General features: G+C 44.1%; 2 protein-coding genes across 13 annotated transcripts in view; one reads left to right on the plus strand and one right to left on the minus strand.

Moving 5' to 3' along the window:
- Positions 1-16,672, plus strand: part of slc12a4 (solute carrier family 12 member 4) — a 193,484-nt gene that overhangs the window by 130,625 nt on the left and 46,187 nt on the right. Inside the window, exon 26 of the transcript XR_005097485.1 lies at positions 5,765-5,835. The gene's annotated coding sequence lies outside the window, so the exon portion shown is untranslated. The remainder of the gene's footprint in view (positions 1-5,764; positions 5,836-16,672) is intronic.
- The window catches only part of si:dkey-205h23.2 (CUGBP Elav-like family member 4), a 105,381-nt gene that overhangs the window by 78,744 nt on the left and 9,965 nt on the right, over positions 1-16,672 (minus strand). The gene's annotated exons all lie outside the window — the stretch shown is intronic.

Below are 16,672 nucleotides of genomic sequence, written 5' to 3' on the forward strand. Positions count from 1 at the left end.
TTTCGATGAGACCATTTTGCATTTTATTCCCAAAGTCCCGTATGTTGTCACATGCTGGAACACATTCAGACAATTACACACTGGTTTGGCATCATTTTCAAAAAAAAAAAAAAAAAAAAGATTTTCACAGTGCCAGCATAATTTGGCTTAGAAAATATGTTTATGTTTTATCATACATAAAATTTCCGGATTTCTTTTTCACCTCAGTTGCTCGGTCCACCTCCCCTGGGGCAAAGCCCTTCTCTAGTATACCAGATTAGCTCACCGGTGGGACCCCCGCATCCAGCCCCCACCCTTCCACTTTCCCTCTATATGGGATCAATCCATATTATGGGATGCCCTGCTGTCCCAGCATGTGGGATCCGTAATGTCAAGCATGCCCATATGCCCAGATGAACTCTGGTTTGTGAACTGGGCCGTGATTCGTGAGTCACTAGCGATGGCTCGGATTTCTCACGGGAGAACGACGCCGTCTCCTAATGACTGACCGTCTTAATCGAGTAAGACTAAAACAAAAATGGAGAAAGAGGCGTGATATCCAGAAAGCGCGAAACCGCATCTTGTCGGCCTCCCGGCAGAGTTGATCTTTCGTTGAACATATGGCCGGAGGGTCGAGAAGGCGCTACATCTCGGCAGGCTGGATTAAGCACGGCCTAACAGGTTCCGAGGGAGCGGTGACGTCCACATGATGTACGCATGCAGGAAGGCGAGAGCGCAGATGCCACGGCGGGCGGGGAGGCTAAGTCCTCGTTAAGTATCGGCTCCACCAACGGAACACCGCTGTGACGCGTGACTGTCCTCCAATCTGGATGAGCAGGAATGGATTATGGCTCGTGAGCTGTAGTCACCTTTCTCGTTTGGGATAGAGCAACTACGTGACAGAATATTGAATCTAGCCTCAAACATTCTCAACAATCTACCGCCAAGGAGAGCGAGTAGCTGAAGGAAGTCTGCTGGATTGAACGTGAGGAGAACCGCTCCCATGTGGTGCCATTACTTCTGCCAGAACCAGTTAGCCTTACTCAGTGTTGTTCAATGTTGATTAGGAAACCGAGGGGGGCTCGGGAACCACTCGCAGGCAAAGGACCAGTCAGATTGTCCGGTATAGTTTAAAGACTTCTACCATGCTGTTTATGTCGACCGGGTTCCATCTTTTTAGTAGCTCCAACAATATATCATGACTGAATCTTTTTGATATCAATACACGGTATCGCTAAAGATTGAGCAAAATCAATCTCCCGACAGTGTGGAAGTTAAAAGGAGACCCTGCCCCTCCCCTACTGTAACAACCTCACTGAGTTTTTTTTTCATAGCTGCATATGCTTCTGCTTAAAGCACTGCTGAGATTTATGCCGCTGTCAGCTCACAAGGGTGCAATCAGAAATAAAGATCCCATAAACCCCTCTGATGTGTCCGCAGGTACGGCACTACTGCTGATGGTGAATATACTCTACAGTATACCGAGTATTTTTTTTCTGTATTGTAATTTATTTTTGTTGATTTTAATAATTGGACCCGCGTAGGGTTACTGGCAGGAATGTTCCCAGGTAACTTATTTTCAGCCACAATACGGACCGGACCAAGTTTAGAAGATGGAGCACTAAACCCCCGACAGCAATGTCAAGTTCGCCCACAGCCCGCCACGTCGCGTCACCGTAGCGACAGCTCTCCCGCCTCAACCCACTCGTCTCTGCCCTGTCCGGTCGGCCCCTTCACCGATCTCGCCGCCGCTTCCTCGGGGCCAGACAATCGCTTATCCTGCCGCCTTCACCGTCTGTCAGAGTTAACTGCGGGGGAGGCGGACAAGAAGTAGGAGATGGGAAAGAGTTGGACGGATGAACGGAGTGAAGCAGGAAGGCGATATTCTGATTAGATGCTTTTGGCACACAGTACAAACATTCGTACTTGTGACATACATCCTGCCCATCCCTCTCCCCCCTTCCCCCATCCCTTCATCTTTTTCCAGGTAATTCCTTGGGTTCTACTCACATCACCCTCCTTTTACTCTCTTCACTCGGGCTCTCAAAGTGAGCACTTGACAACATTTTGATCCCTTCCCAACCCCCCCCCCCCGAAGAAAAATATGGTGAAGGGGAAAAAGTAATGGGCAGAAAACTGAAATGACTTTCAGGGCCCTCATGTAAAAAGCGTGGCTCGCTTCTCCACTCAGGCAATATTCCCTCAATTATTGCCACTCACACAACCGTTCTCCCTTCACCACTGGCTGAAGTTTTAATTCCCGGGCTTGGGATAGAAAAAATGCCCTCGACATAATGTGGAAATAACTCTTGGCGGATTGTGGGCGCTGCATGCATGAACTGTCTATTACTGTTGAAGGGGAGCGTATGATTTGGAAGCTGAAAATCTGAGTAAGGGTGCTATTTCAAAATGTATTAGACCACCGTGGCCGATTTGTCTCAGAGACAATCTAGCATCAGGAAAAGCTTTAACGCGGACTGTTTCCGTTTAAGGGAACTCTCGATGTTTTATCGTTTTGAACAGCAATTTCTTAACGAATTGATCTCGATTAGCAATTATGCGGAAAGCACTTTCGGGTACTACAAGAGCTACAAGAGCATAACATTGGTCAGTCAGTTTACAACCAGGTTCGGAGATATGATACAAATTTGTATCCAAGTCAGACTGTGTCGTAATCTACACTAATGCCGCAGTTGAAGTCATCATGACGGTGAATATTTGTACGAAAAACCTTTCTCAGCTATTTAAACCAAACGAAAAAGTTCAGCTGTAACTTCTGCAGATCTCTTCTCTGTCTTTATATTGAGTAGCTGAAATAATATTCTGTACCCACGAGCAGCTCAGCTCTCTGATTGGTCGAATGGGAGCGAATCGGGCCCCTTAATGCCAAAATGAGTGCAAGTATAATTTTGGGAGAAAATTGGGAGTCATCAGCGAACACTTGAACAGGAAGGGGATTTGTCCATTTGCCAGCTGAGCTTCCACATCCTTAAAGTGCTATTTTGACTCCCTCATCTTTTAATTGCCTTCTAGAGTAGAAACGGCCCTTCACCTACACTTTAAATAGACACTGGTGGTTAGTATGCATATTGGAGGAAGCACACTGGAGACTTAAACATGCACATAAGGAAAGGAACAAAAGCGGCTATAAATTTGTCTGTGACTCATACGCTGACAGCAGGAAGGACAGAGGCTTCGTCTCGGGTGGGGTGGGGGGTGCTGTCTCGGTTTACCCGGCGGCTGCTTGCTTTGTGGAAATGGGAAGAGACACATGGGCCAGGGCGACGAGGCGTGGGCTGCTCGGCCGGGAAATGTTTCATCACGACTCATGGCGAGTCTTTCCCGGCAGGGGGTGCGATAGGCTTTGGGGGTTGTGCGAGGGTATGTGGGTGGATAGACAACAAAACACGCTAGGGGGTTCCGATTTTCAAGCAAAGAACGGCAGCCGAAAAAACCCACTGGTTGGAGCTCTGCATCGTGCATCCCTGTTCTGATGAAACTATCTGAGGGAAATGATCCAAAGCATGCCATGTGGGTGGAGGCAGAAAAGAAGTTATGAAGGTCAACTAAAAGGCTACAACTGAGATGCTAATATGTTGCTTTCTAACATGCATGCCAATTGGTGATAATGAAAACGGAGTGCCGCAGGGTGTCGATGTAAGTCCCCACACATTGATAAAAGCATCTGACAGTTCACTTATTTTACCCATCCATCCAAGACCTCATTATGGTGCCAGGTGAGCTGGAGCCAATCCCAGAAATGACCAAAACACTAAATGTTCAATCTGTGCATTTAACACATTATTGGAAATGTGATCTCATCCAAAGTTATCACTGAGGAAATAGCTAATGCTAGCCAACATTCAAAAATTGAATTTTTTTAGCCACCCATTTATAACACACAATTAATTTACTCACAGCCAGCCTCGTTAAAAACGTTGACGTCTATATCCGTCAATGGCAGTGAAAAAATAAAAAATAAATGAAATGAATATAATCCCTAATGTCAGAAATGCGCTTCAGTTGAATGAGGACAATAGCAGCAGAAGATATCAGTCCCATTGTAATAATCCTCCAATTCCGTGATATTTGTCAATACTATCATTGTGTCATACGATGGGGTGGTTCCCAGCAGCACAAGTTGCACGCCAGCCTCCCCAAACAGCAACAAGAAGGATCATGTTTGTACAGCAGATGCAAATCAGCCCCTTTATTGATTTAGTGGCCTCTGGTGTGGAGTGCTGAGTGCTTTCTGCCTTTTCAACTTCATGCTGTGACAACTCTGCTTCTATTACAATATACCCCTCCACTTGATATTTGGATTAGATGCGGTCTGCAAACAGACTTTAAATGTCACTTATTATTTAAAATCTCTCTTAAAACACAAAGGTATAAATAAGCTCCAAACGTTACATACAATCATCTTTAGTTCCATGTGGCTATATGTCTTGCTGAAATGTATTTGAATAAACACTAATTGTTTGTGTGCAATGTTGTGTATTGGAGTGTTTGTTGCTTGGAAGCGCTCGGAAACCTTATTACTGCTGTTCACTGAATTTGTATGGAAGTCTGCAAGGGGGATACGTGAAGCTTGAAATTATTCAAACAGCCCGTCATCCAACCTCAACCGCGGTAACTTAATCTTTATTTATGTATTTATTCAATCTCCAATGAGAGGGGATGCATTTAATGCTTTCTCCGCTGACATCATCCTCTGAAAAGTGGCAAGAGGAAGAAAGAGGAAAAGAATATAAGAAAATACTAATATTGGTGCTGTCCAATGATATGCAATGTTGGGAGTTAGAAATTAAATAAAAATAAATATAATATATTATAATATTCAATGGGCAATTTATTTCAGAATGTTCTGAACGATTTTCTATATCAGTTACCAGGTGCTTGGATACAGTTTAACCTTTTACCTTTTTAGCGACAATGAGTCAACAGTGCCTCTGCTGGCTGCTGTCAAGTACTGCACTTTGTTTGCCCCATTAAACGGTTTGTTTAATGTGTGAAAATTAACACGTCTGCCAAAACTGCTCTTAAAACAGCAGGAAGCTGCTCAATCATGACATGACTAACTTTTGCATGCTTGAGTCAAAATAGATTTTCCATTTTCGCTTTTGTGCCGAGTTAATTGAGAACTGCCACGTCTATCTTTAGGCATTTCATCTGTCCAAATAATGTTGGCACTTGCGAGAATGCGCTGCATGCAGCGGAGGCGGCATTGTTCAGCTCCTCCAATTCCACAACTAATCCAACAAGTGTTCACAAAATAATTCAAATGAATCTAAACTGGGTTTTTCTTTTTCGTTTTTTTTTTTTAGACCTCATGAAATAAAAGATTCCCTGTGCAAGGATTATAATGGTTTGGCCATAAATAGTCTGCCAGCCACGGATGCATTCAAGACATATTTGTGACTTTAAGAAAGAAGAGCCACTTATCATCTTAGCTTTAAAATGCATTTAAATAACTTCTGAAGTCAGAAAAATAACTAAGTACCTCGAATGCCATCTACTTGTGTGTACCTCACGTTGCAGCCGGAGATGGTGTATCAAACATAAGACTGGACTCGAGCACACTATTAATAGAATACCAAATTATCAGCTAATTAATCAGCTGCTCGAAGAAATTAGGTGATAATAAGACCTTTGCTGGGCTTCCTGTGCTGAATTGATCTAAATAACGATGAGCTAACACACACACACACACAAACACGCACATATGTATGCATGGTTAAATGCAGCAAGAAGGGTTGACTTTTTTTTCCCATTTTCATTTCAGGGGCAAAAGACAAGACTCGGACCATTCAATCCAGCAACGTCAAAACTGATTGTTGTAAAAGTGGACTCAAGGTGAGTTGCTTCTACTTCATCTCGTAAAAGTGAGTCCAGTTTTTGTAATATGGTCGACCACCAAAATAGTGGAAAATATGCATCTGACTAACACCAATTGAATTGCATTGGGAGGGTAGTAAAGGAATGAAAAAAATCTTTATAAACCGCGGACAAATTGCAATTTTCTTACCAAAAAAACTGAGGATGAGTTCTGAAAAAAAAAGTAATTATAGTTCAAACTACCGACAACAAAATTAAGTACACTCCTGAGTGAAAATGGTTAATGTTAAAACGATTACGTGTGTTAGTATGTGTGTGCATGTGTGTATGTGTGTGTGTAGAGAGAAAAAGTAAGAGTGCTGAAGTTGATCGACAGCACAAAACAATGTCTTCGGGTGGATGCTTGGAGCTGCCATACATCCTTGTTAGACCTCCTGTCTCCCATCGGCCAGAATGGTCCCCTTTATCTCCCCTGCACTCGATTGGACACTTACACACAAACACACACACGCGCGCACACACACACACATTTGCTATGCCATCGCCCTGATAGAAATGTGCAAATTGGTTTCAAATTCTCATATGATGGATTGCATATGCAGTATAAATAGCATTATCACAATGTATCATTTTTTGTTATGATATAGCATCAATACAAAATTGTCAAATCTAGATTACAATGCCTGAGTAATTTATTTGGATGTCACACATTCATTCAAAATTCATTCGTCTTTCATGTTAGTACTGACAAAAATGTTTCAAGTAGTCGTGCTTGAAATAAAACAAAGTCAGCAATTTTGATTGAAAACATTTTGTCTGAATTTTAGAGCTCGTAGTTTGACAAACTTCAACTATGGAATTTGTCCAAACCGATCTCCATTGTGATCAATTTGAAAATTTGCTGGATGCCATTTTAAATCTTTCTAAGTAAGACCAGAATCTTCACTGTCCCTCTGTTTTCATATCTTGATGCTACCTAAAGCAAACCGCGCTACCGTAAGAAGACAAACGAGTGCTCCAGAAAATCTTTTTTCGAATCCATTACCACGCTTTTGTACATTTTCTCACAGCGCACAATAGCTTGAAGTGAAACCACCACCGGCGCTGTCGAGCGCTCGTGATGGTCTTCGCGGCGGCGTCCCAGCCAGCCTTCGGGGCTCATGACTTTTACGAGACAGTCGGAGGTCAGTAATGAATATACATGTGCGGTCTGCAACGGGAGGGACGAGGCGACATGAAGTAGAGTGGAAGGGGAAGAAGAAGAAGATGAATACTGAGTTAACGTGCCGAGCGGCGTCGGGCTCCGTTCCCGCTTGCCCAGTCGCATTGTCCTCCGCTGTTAGTCTCAGCCGGGCTTGTGAACATAAATATTTACACAGTTGTCATGAGCGGGATTTATAGGAGCAGTTCTTCTCTTCCCCCATAAGATACTTTCTCCTTTTGCACTATGCATCTCACCTCTGCCTGTTGTCTTGCCGCTGCATGCCCAGTGGAAATATTGTCTCATTGTGTTGACACTTCTCACCCCCCTACCCACCACCACAGGATCAAATAAGCTGCGTAGGGATTTTATTATTTGCAACTGGTCAGCTGGTGAAGTGGAGGGAGGCCAATAAAAAGTCTGCCAAAAAGCTTATTGTTCAATACTTGATGTAATAAGAGAACTGCTGCTGTCCACATGCACTTATTTCTCTTGACCACCTCTGGGATATCTGCTGTCAAAGCCAGTGATAAACCATTCCTCCTAGTAATAGCAGAATAAGAGTGGTTAAACCAGCCACTTCAACTTAGTTCAACATTGGGCACATTTCTCTATTTGGTTTAATATTCAGTAGCTGAAAAGACCCGGGGAAAACAAGACAGAGGTGTCAAACTCTGGTCCGTGGGCCAAATTTAGCCCGCTCATGTATTTTTGTGTCAATACTAAAATTGCAAATTGTCAAGAATTGACAAAAATGAGTTTGACACCCCTGTTCTAGTTAAAATTCCCAATTGCATTGTGCAGGTGTGCAGGGAATGAAGCATAAAAGGTTTTCTTGAAAGTAACTCAGGGTATTGAGCCACATGCTGCTTCACCAGGTCTAAATATAATCGGCTCTCACTCCTGAACCTCATCGGCTGAGCATAAAAGTTCTGTGGTGAACCCAAACAAAGTATCTTGTGATGGTGCGTTATTAGCATTCTGTGATTTGTAGGCAAGTTAGCAAACTTTGTTGACATAAACTAACCTCAAACTCAAATTCTTCCATCTATTTGAAGACGGTACTAAGCCATCCTGACTCATCCCCACCGCTGTATACTTTCTACCAATGCCACATCTACTTTCTTGGAGTCTCTCCTCTGATATCTTGGCATGTAATTAACTCCTTGGCGTGCGCTGTGGGCTGTCATCTGCATGGTAATAAATCTCACCGCTCCTTACCGTACTAGGAGGAAGCGTGTGGAAGTGTGTTTGTGTGCTCTGCAAACACGCCAGTCTCACTTTGATCAACCTACCTGTTGGGTTCGAAGCTGAGTGATAATCGTTTAAAATGCGGTCCAATTTATCGTGTTTTTTTTTTTTTTTTTTGACGAGCTGTAGCCGTCCGAGCATTTTGGACATGGTGTCTTCCCGTTCCTATCGTAGCCTTGTATTTGTTTGTTCCTGCAGGCCTTGTGCCATCCATAATGGAGTAATTTCCTCTTGCCCACTTTATCAATGGAGAGGCTCCTCTTTCCTGGAGATGCTTGGCCCTTGGCCAGAGTGCGTACAGTAGATCAGCCAAAGTCACAAAGCACAAGCAGCTTCATTGTGTGTGTGTGTAAGGTATACTGTGGTGTGTTTGTCGTAGCCTTGGGTTCACATGCAAGTAATAGGATGAAAGTTCAGGGGTGTGTGGGAGGTGATTATGTGTGTTTTCAAGATGGATGAAGAGAGTGGAGATTGCGCCCCGTCCGTCGCGGCGCGGCGTTCCCTTTAGGTCTAATGAGCGCTACGCCGTGACCTCAGCCTCAGAGGTTCACGGGCCCGATTAACATGGTCTGCGAGACGACTCAGGGGAGACTCCGGCAGAGCGGCGGCGGCTCCCTCCTCCCGACTGGGCTCGCCCCTCCCCCTCCGTTGTCTTAAGTGGCTCCTTGTGAACTAACCCCATTTGTCTCTATCACAAGCCAACACGCACACACTCAGCACTCTAAAAGTGATGTTGCCTTTGTTTTGACTGTCATTTGTCCTTTATTATTGTTTTGTTTCTTCCTATACTTTCCTTGTCTCTCGGTTATATATTTTTTCAAAGCAACTGTGTGGAATGCTCACGGGTAAATTCCATTCAAACCACGACGGTATATACAGTATGAATTACGTGCACAAATTGGGATTTATTGACATTTGATCTAATATCAGAGCTTCGGGAATGATATGATCAAAGTTAAATCTAATTAAGTTTAACTTGGATGCTATGGCCGTGTGGGGCAATCTAACTCACACGCTTTGGCTCTTTGGTCTTGTGGTTGCTGTTGTTGCAAGTATGAAGGTCTTTCAACAAGAACTTGGTTCAAATCCAGATGAGTTCAATTAGAGAATGGAATTGTTTGATATGAGACAATTGGTAGAGTGCTATTCTGATGGACCACTTGGACAGATGAATTTTGGGAAATTCATTGGTCAGTGCCAGTTTTTTTAAACAATGTACTGTTCCTGCCATTCAAATCTTGGTTGATTGTTCAAAGTTCTATGACAAATCTGGGACAAGGAGGCAATGTCCCAACTTGAAGAACCCTTGAGACAGGTGACCTCTGTCAATTGAGATGGGTATGACACTCATTCGCCAGGGTTAAATCCATGTTGATTGTTCTTAAAATTTTTCTGTAGTACAGATCTCACGCTGCCCATCTCCGCCTCCTGCCATACTTCTACATTATTCAGATCATCTAAGAAATATGGGACGAAGTTGAGCAATGATGATTAAACTGCAACAGGATCCAGGATCTGGCAGAACTCATGATAAGATAGCTTTCCACAGAGACTTTGATTATCTGGCTGTGAGGCGTGGAATATTGGCCATTCCCGGCGCCGGTGAGGCCACACGGGGTCACGAGTGGAAGACGCAACGTTAGTCGAAGCGCAGACGCCCCAGCATGTTTTAATCTTCCCCTCTTTACTTTGATCCGGCTAACTTGAGTCAAAGCTCTCTCCAATCACCGGCGAGACGTTTTAAAGGGCTGCAATTAGAGGCCAATAGCCGGTCGTTTATCAAACTCCTTCATGTCCACTAGTCTGTTCTGTGAAGGCGGTCGAGTGGCTGCGCGGCTCCTAAGGCTCAGTCCAACCTCTGCTTGCTGTTGCTCCACGGTCAAAGCGCAATCGGGCCAAGAGGAAAAACGGAAGGGCAGTAGGTGACTGGAACACTGTGACCAATACATCAATTGTATTTACACCATAGTTCCGATGTTCGATAGCAGTTTAGCTCTAATAATCTAGGTCAGAGCGACTTCTACATTTGCTTCTTAGCAGACTTCTTGGAGACTATTCTATCAGAAATGAGACTGAAGACAGCGAGAAAACTCAATAGAGTAAAAATATACTTAAGATTCGCAGCAACTTCAATAAACAACCCAGCCTAAATTCTGTCTTTTACTTATCCCCCAACATCCAAGAGCACTTTAACTGACTTCTTGACACCATGACAAATACAATTACTAAAATCAGCTTTGTTTTCTTCCCCCTAAATAAAAAAAAAGTACAGTGCTGCCAGGACTAAACAGAATCCCGGTTGAGCTCCAGTGGTGCAGGGCATGGGAGGAGGAGGAGGCTGCAGGGCCCTGACCACATAATGCTCTCCCAGTGAGCCTTCATCCATGCCTCCAGCAGCCCTGCACAGATAAAGCGAGCCTAGGCAAAAACAAAGAGTGTATACAGGAAGAAGAAGGTGAATTAGGCCAACCGGAGGTCTGTTTTGATGGGGGAAGAAAATTGGAAGAAGTGCGAGGGCAAGCTCAGGGGCCTCTGTGATCACAGGAGAGGCGAATGGAAAGGGGAAAAAGTGAACAGAGACATTAGGAATGACAGAGGAAGCCGAGAATTGGAGCTGACAGGAGGGCCTGCGCTGACAGGAAGGAGAAAGCAACAGGGTGAGAAGGGTGGTGGTGGTGGTTGTGTGGGATGCTGGAAGGGGGTAGACAGAATTAGACGAGCGAGCGCATCTGTTTGCTACTCATGAGTGTGCAGCAGCGTTGCCCGGGAAACGGCAGCCGCTTGGATTATGAGCTCATTAGCGAGCGTCCTCCTTCTCCTCCTCATAGCGGCCACTCAACGATCTGGTGCACAATAGCACATGTGTATAATAAAAAGTCTCGCATCATGTTGCGTTGGCCAGCAAAGACCTTTGGGCATTGACGTCTCAATCTGTCACTGTGGACATTTACACCCCCCTTTATGTATGTGTGGGGTTAGAGGCGTGTGGGGGTGCAAGGGGCTAATCTTGGGCTGATATCTTGGCTTGCAGCTTTGCACCTTATCTGCCTTTGCTGTCAGTCACAGCAGATCAGACCACCTGACCACCAAAGAAGCACTTTCACACAATGCTAGATTCTACTCGACAAGGATTTCTTTTGTAGAATTAGTTTTAAGTTGCTAATCGGCCATACTTGAGTCCATTTTCAGATTTAAAGGCATACATCCAACTCTTGTCCGTAGTCTCTCGTTTTGGGCTGGTCTCCGTACAAAATTTTCGGTATGCACGCTCATACCCGCTCCTCACTGCGCTAATCCCAACTGCTGGCATTTTCTCTGTTAGTGAGCTTTGCCGCGGGGGCGCCCGCAGCCCAGGTACTACAAATAATAAAAAATTATATAAAATCCCTTTTGGGCAGGTTTAATATATTTTTTTTTTAGGTAAGGCCGCTTTTATGTGGGGGCAGGAGTGCTCCGGTTCCCTAATGCTGGAGTAATTGTAGATAATGGAGTTTTAAGGACAGCCGCCGATGCAGGTTTAAGTAGGATTTGAGTGGAGATTTATGACGGAGGGAGAACGAGTGGCAGGGTGCAAAAGTTGGAGAGGCACAAGCGAGTGAGGAGGAAGTCAAGGAGGGTTTGTGGAGAAGGAGGGTTTTGCTGCAGCTTATCCCGGCGGAGGTGAGAAGCAGGTGAGATGGGAGGAGGGGAACTAAATGGCTATGTCTCATTGCAAGGTAAAAAAAAAACTCAAATAGAATTCGGCCGTATTTTACTGTGAAACGAGAAGCCGTCTGGCTAGTGAAAGGGGGCGGTGGAGGGCACGAGCAGGATGACTAATTGGGGGGATGCGAAATGAGGCTTGACTCAATCTGCACCCTTGAATCAACTCTGCCCTACAGCATGCTTCAAATGGGCTCCCTGAGTGCTCCCCCCCTACACACACACACCTTGATTATACCCTTTCAATGTTACGCTCTGACTCCTCGTTGGGGGAAATTTGACAGCGAAAAAAGGCAAGACTCGAAAGGGGGCAGTTGAGATATCGGTCAATACTTAGCAGGGGCACAAAAGTAGGGGAACGGAGAGTGAGTAATATCATCTAAACGAATCGCCATGAAAGCGATTTGAGAGTTGGGGGGTGGATGGGCTCGGGGTGGGGGGGGGGTGTTTGGCTCGCTGTAAAAGCAGCCGTGCGTGGCTTCTCGGCTGCCGTGGCGCTCGCACTTTATGAGGTATGGAGGTGCCGTCTTCCCTTTTAATGATACCGTTTAAATGGAAAAGCAGGAGCTTCTGTCGCCACCAAGGACTTGGATGTGCCGAACCCCTGCAACCTCCATTTCGAAAAAGCTTCGACTCATTTGAGGCAAAGAGTTTTCCCTTGGATATGCTTGAGTTGCACTCAGACTGTAAAACACCAACTTGACCAGAATAACGTGAAAATCAAACGTTTGAGTCAATCCAAACTGATCAAATTCCGACTCATTCATGCACAGCACACACACACGCACACATATGCACATATATATATATATATATATATATATATATATGTGTGTGCGTGTATATATATGCACATACATATAGTTTAAAGTTAAAGTTAAAGTCCCAATGATCGTCACACACACACCTGGGTGTGGTGAAATTTGTCCTCTGCATTTAACCCATCCCCGTGTGATTTTAATCCATCCCCTGGGGGAGAGGGGAGCAGTGAGCAGCAGCGGTGCCGCGCTCGGGAATCAGTTGGTGATCTAACCCCCCAATTCCAACCCTTAATGCTGAGTGCCGAGCAGGGAGGCAATGGGTCCCATTTTTATAGTCTTTGGTATGACCCGGCCGGGGTTTGAACCCACAACCTTCCAGTCTCAGGGTGGACACTCTACCACTAGGCAACTGAGCTGAGTTTGTATACGTATACATATATACTTATTCAATGCACAATCTATAATGGGATGTTTGCCTGCAAAAGTTTGCTGTGCCTAAGGAAACAAGTCCACGTGAACACACGTACACACTTTCACACAAACTCACACATCGTGTAGTGGCGTGTAGTGTAGCGTACGGTGTGACTCATATGAGCCTACCGTCGGCAGTTATTCCCAGTGCAATAAAACAAGCAGACTAACTAATGGAACCACCCACACACAAAGCATACTTTTGTTTTTTTGTTTTTTTTAAATCACACAAACAACCTTCACGAACAACACACCAATGCGCACACACACGCTTCATCCCACCCCACTCATTGCTCGTTAGCTGCTACGCGGCATCCATTTTTTTTTCCAATGCTGTATGTTGCAGCCGCTCACTGTGCCGCCGTATAAACTGACTTCCTGAACAAACTTCTTCCCAATTACCGTTTGACTTTCCCGCCATTTCTCCTTGTCTGTCCTCCTGTCTTTAATCAGTACGTAAACAAACCCAAGGTCACTGTCTTCTTTTGCTATGAATGGAGGGAGATGATGTGCATGTGCTTAATCCTTCGGACAAGCTGATGGAGGAGTGATGATGTGCTCGTAATTATGTTTCTTTTTTTTTTTCTATTTCATTGGGACTCAGCAGGCTACCAATCAATTCCTACCCATCCCGTTTTCTGGTCCAAACAAGATTTGTGTGCCTCAGATTCAAGACTTTGCGGGTTCACCTTAATCAGTAACTTTATTTCAAGTATAAGAAAATAACCGAATGGAAAGTCCTTATTTTTCCATTGGAGTATATCTTATAAACTAGCTGATCGTGCTCCAGCACGGCTTTGATTTTTAATTGGTTGAGGAAGTGGACTCACCCAGCTGGCAGCCCGGCTTAGAAGCAGCGGCCCAGCCAGCCTGAGTGAAAGTAAAGTTTAAAAGAAAAAAAAAAAAACTTCGAAGCGTTCCTTCCTGGAATGATGACAGCACCCACACCCTCATTTCCCTTTCTTGCTATTTGGTCATCCTTCCCCTCAGCTTTCCTTTCTCTCTTTCTCTGTGAAGCAGAGATGTTAACAATGCTGTCCCCCCTACATTTACCAGTTCTGCCTCATTACAGCTAAAGAAGCAGCTAAATTAGTGCAGGGGAGCGTGCACCTGTCAGCGAGGGGAAAGAAGGGTGGCGGCGGCGGCGGCGGTAAAGGGGAGGGAAGGTAAAGGAAGCGCTTACTTTAACACGCTTATTAACCAAACTGGGCCGGCTTCTCATCTTCCAGCGTCTGCTTCATTATTAGCGACGTTTCTACAGCAGAGGCAATATTTGCTGACCGATCAAAAGTGTCTGGCCCGTTTTTTTTTCTTTTTTTATTATCTTGAAAGATTTAGTCGATAATCCCTTCTTAATTTGTCCCGCGGTCATTTCGGGGGGAAAGAGAAGGTCGGTCTCATAAGCGCAGGGTAAGAAGTTGTCATAAATTAACCTGCTGCGACCCCGCTTCTTTATGCAGGGACATTACATGCGCGGCTTTTCTATCTCACAATTGGAATCCTTTTTAATACATGTATAGCATAGATGATTAGATGATTCATGGATGATATGAAAGTAACTGAAAATTATCGGCGGTATAAAAAAAATTTTTATTTGACAATGTGTTTTACGGCAGCATGGGAGATGAGAGGTGAACTGAATTAATATAGTTTTCTCAAACCTGAGGCTCACAGATCAATTTCTTCACCCACCGCCAAAGTAAATGAACTCAAACTAGAATGAATGCCTACATGTGAAGCAGCATAGTGATACAAAAAAAACATCTGCTCATAAAATACAAACGTAACTCCATCGGTTCCCATAAACTAATCTGGTAGCCTTTATAATTTTTGCACACTGGACCAGTTGCATCAATCGAATGCAGTTCTACCACAATTTCAACCCTTGTCTAAGGCTCCCCACGAAGCTCCTGTTTATTATCCATTTATTTATTTATTTATTATTCATTAGCCTGATAGTTCATTTAATAAAAATGTGATTGTTTGTTGTATCACGCCTCACTCAAGGTTGCATTTGAAGGCACTTATAAGACAAAGTCATGTTTAGGGACCCCTGATAGCTGTTTTGTACCGCTACAAAGTTTCATACAGACTTAGCATATCCATTTTATTATCTTGTTCCATGGTGTAAAACCAGAGAGCATTGTTTTCGCATTTGTTTACCCCAAGGGGCTAAAGGGCTCTATATGATTTCCAGCCCCAGAAGTCTTGAGGTTCAAGGCCTTTAAACCCACTATCCATCCCATAGTATGGATCTGCCACATTTAGTGGCTGCTGCTAAAAATCAACAGTTTTGTCATAAAAAAGAAAACAGACTCTCCCATGTCCGCCCACTGGACTATTTGTCAGCATTACCATTTGGTAAAATCCCATCAGATGGACCAAAATGAATTTCTGCACAATAAGGAGAGGCCACCAGCCACATAACAGGGGACAATGCCGAGTTAGTATTGCAATTGTGAGACCATTCGCTCGCGAAATAGGCGGGACGGCTCTGCGCAGCGCAGCGCTGGAGTAAATGACTTCATCCCACTGGGATAAGAAAGACAATAGGCCATTTTAATTTCGTTTCTAAAGCGGACATTAGAAGGAAAATGATACCGACTTAATTGATGATTAGGAGAGCACGGGGATCATTTGGAGAGTTCTCGCATCTAGTTTCTCAACATTTTTTTTCTTTTTTTTTTTTAAACTGGACCTTTTGTAGCATAATTGCCACCGCTCAAGGGGCTCCGGGGGTGGAATAATCTCACACTAAGGACAAATTGATCAGCAGTAGACACAATTAGTCCCATAAAAGGATGCATAAAGAAACTGCAGTGTCCAAGTAAGGAAGAAAAACGGATCTGCTGGAGATCCGTGTAAAACATACACCTGGAAGCATGCCGACAAGATGTGTTTCATTTTGCTGAGTCAGATATGTGATAACAGGATTTAGCACTCAACATCAAGAATATCTGAGAATATTTTTCTTCCAATTCTGATAGAACTGCTCATATAAGGCAACATGAATCGCATATGTTGCTTCTAGACTATCAAATAAATCTACTAAATTTTTTAAGACAAATACATAAATATCATTTGTGTCTAGCATGCAATGCCGACAACTGTTTAGCAAGCGCACATGATTACAGGAGATGTGGGACAACAGCCAAGCTCCTCCTGACCCCGTTTCTGTCTGATGCATTCATGAGTCAATTTTTGGAATTTTCCATGGTGCAGAAAAAAAGCACAGCAATATTTTGGGGACACATTTCTCATTTGGCTGTTTCATCATTAACACTGCAGACAGGTGCTGCTTTTACCCAACAAAAACATTGCAATATATGACAACTCAGTCGTGGGGGTGGAAGTAAAAAGCCGAAGCGATATTATGCACAAACGAGAGGAGGAAGATAGACAAGGAGAAGCCAATGTATGCGTGTTTTTTTTTATCCTCCAACATTATAATTGGCTTTTGGGCTTCACT

This window comes from Syngnathus acus, chromosome 3 (genome assembly GCF_901709675.1).
Source record: "Syngnathus acus chromosome 3, fSynAcu1.2, whole genome shotgun sequence".
In the NCBI taxonomy this organism is placed as follows: Eukaryota; Metazoa; Chordata; class Actinopteri; order Syngnathiformes; family Syngnathidae; genus Syngnathus; species Syngnathus acus.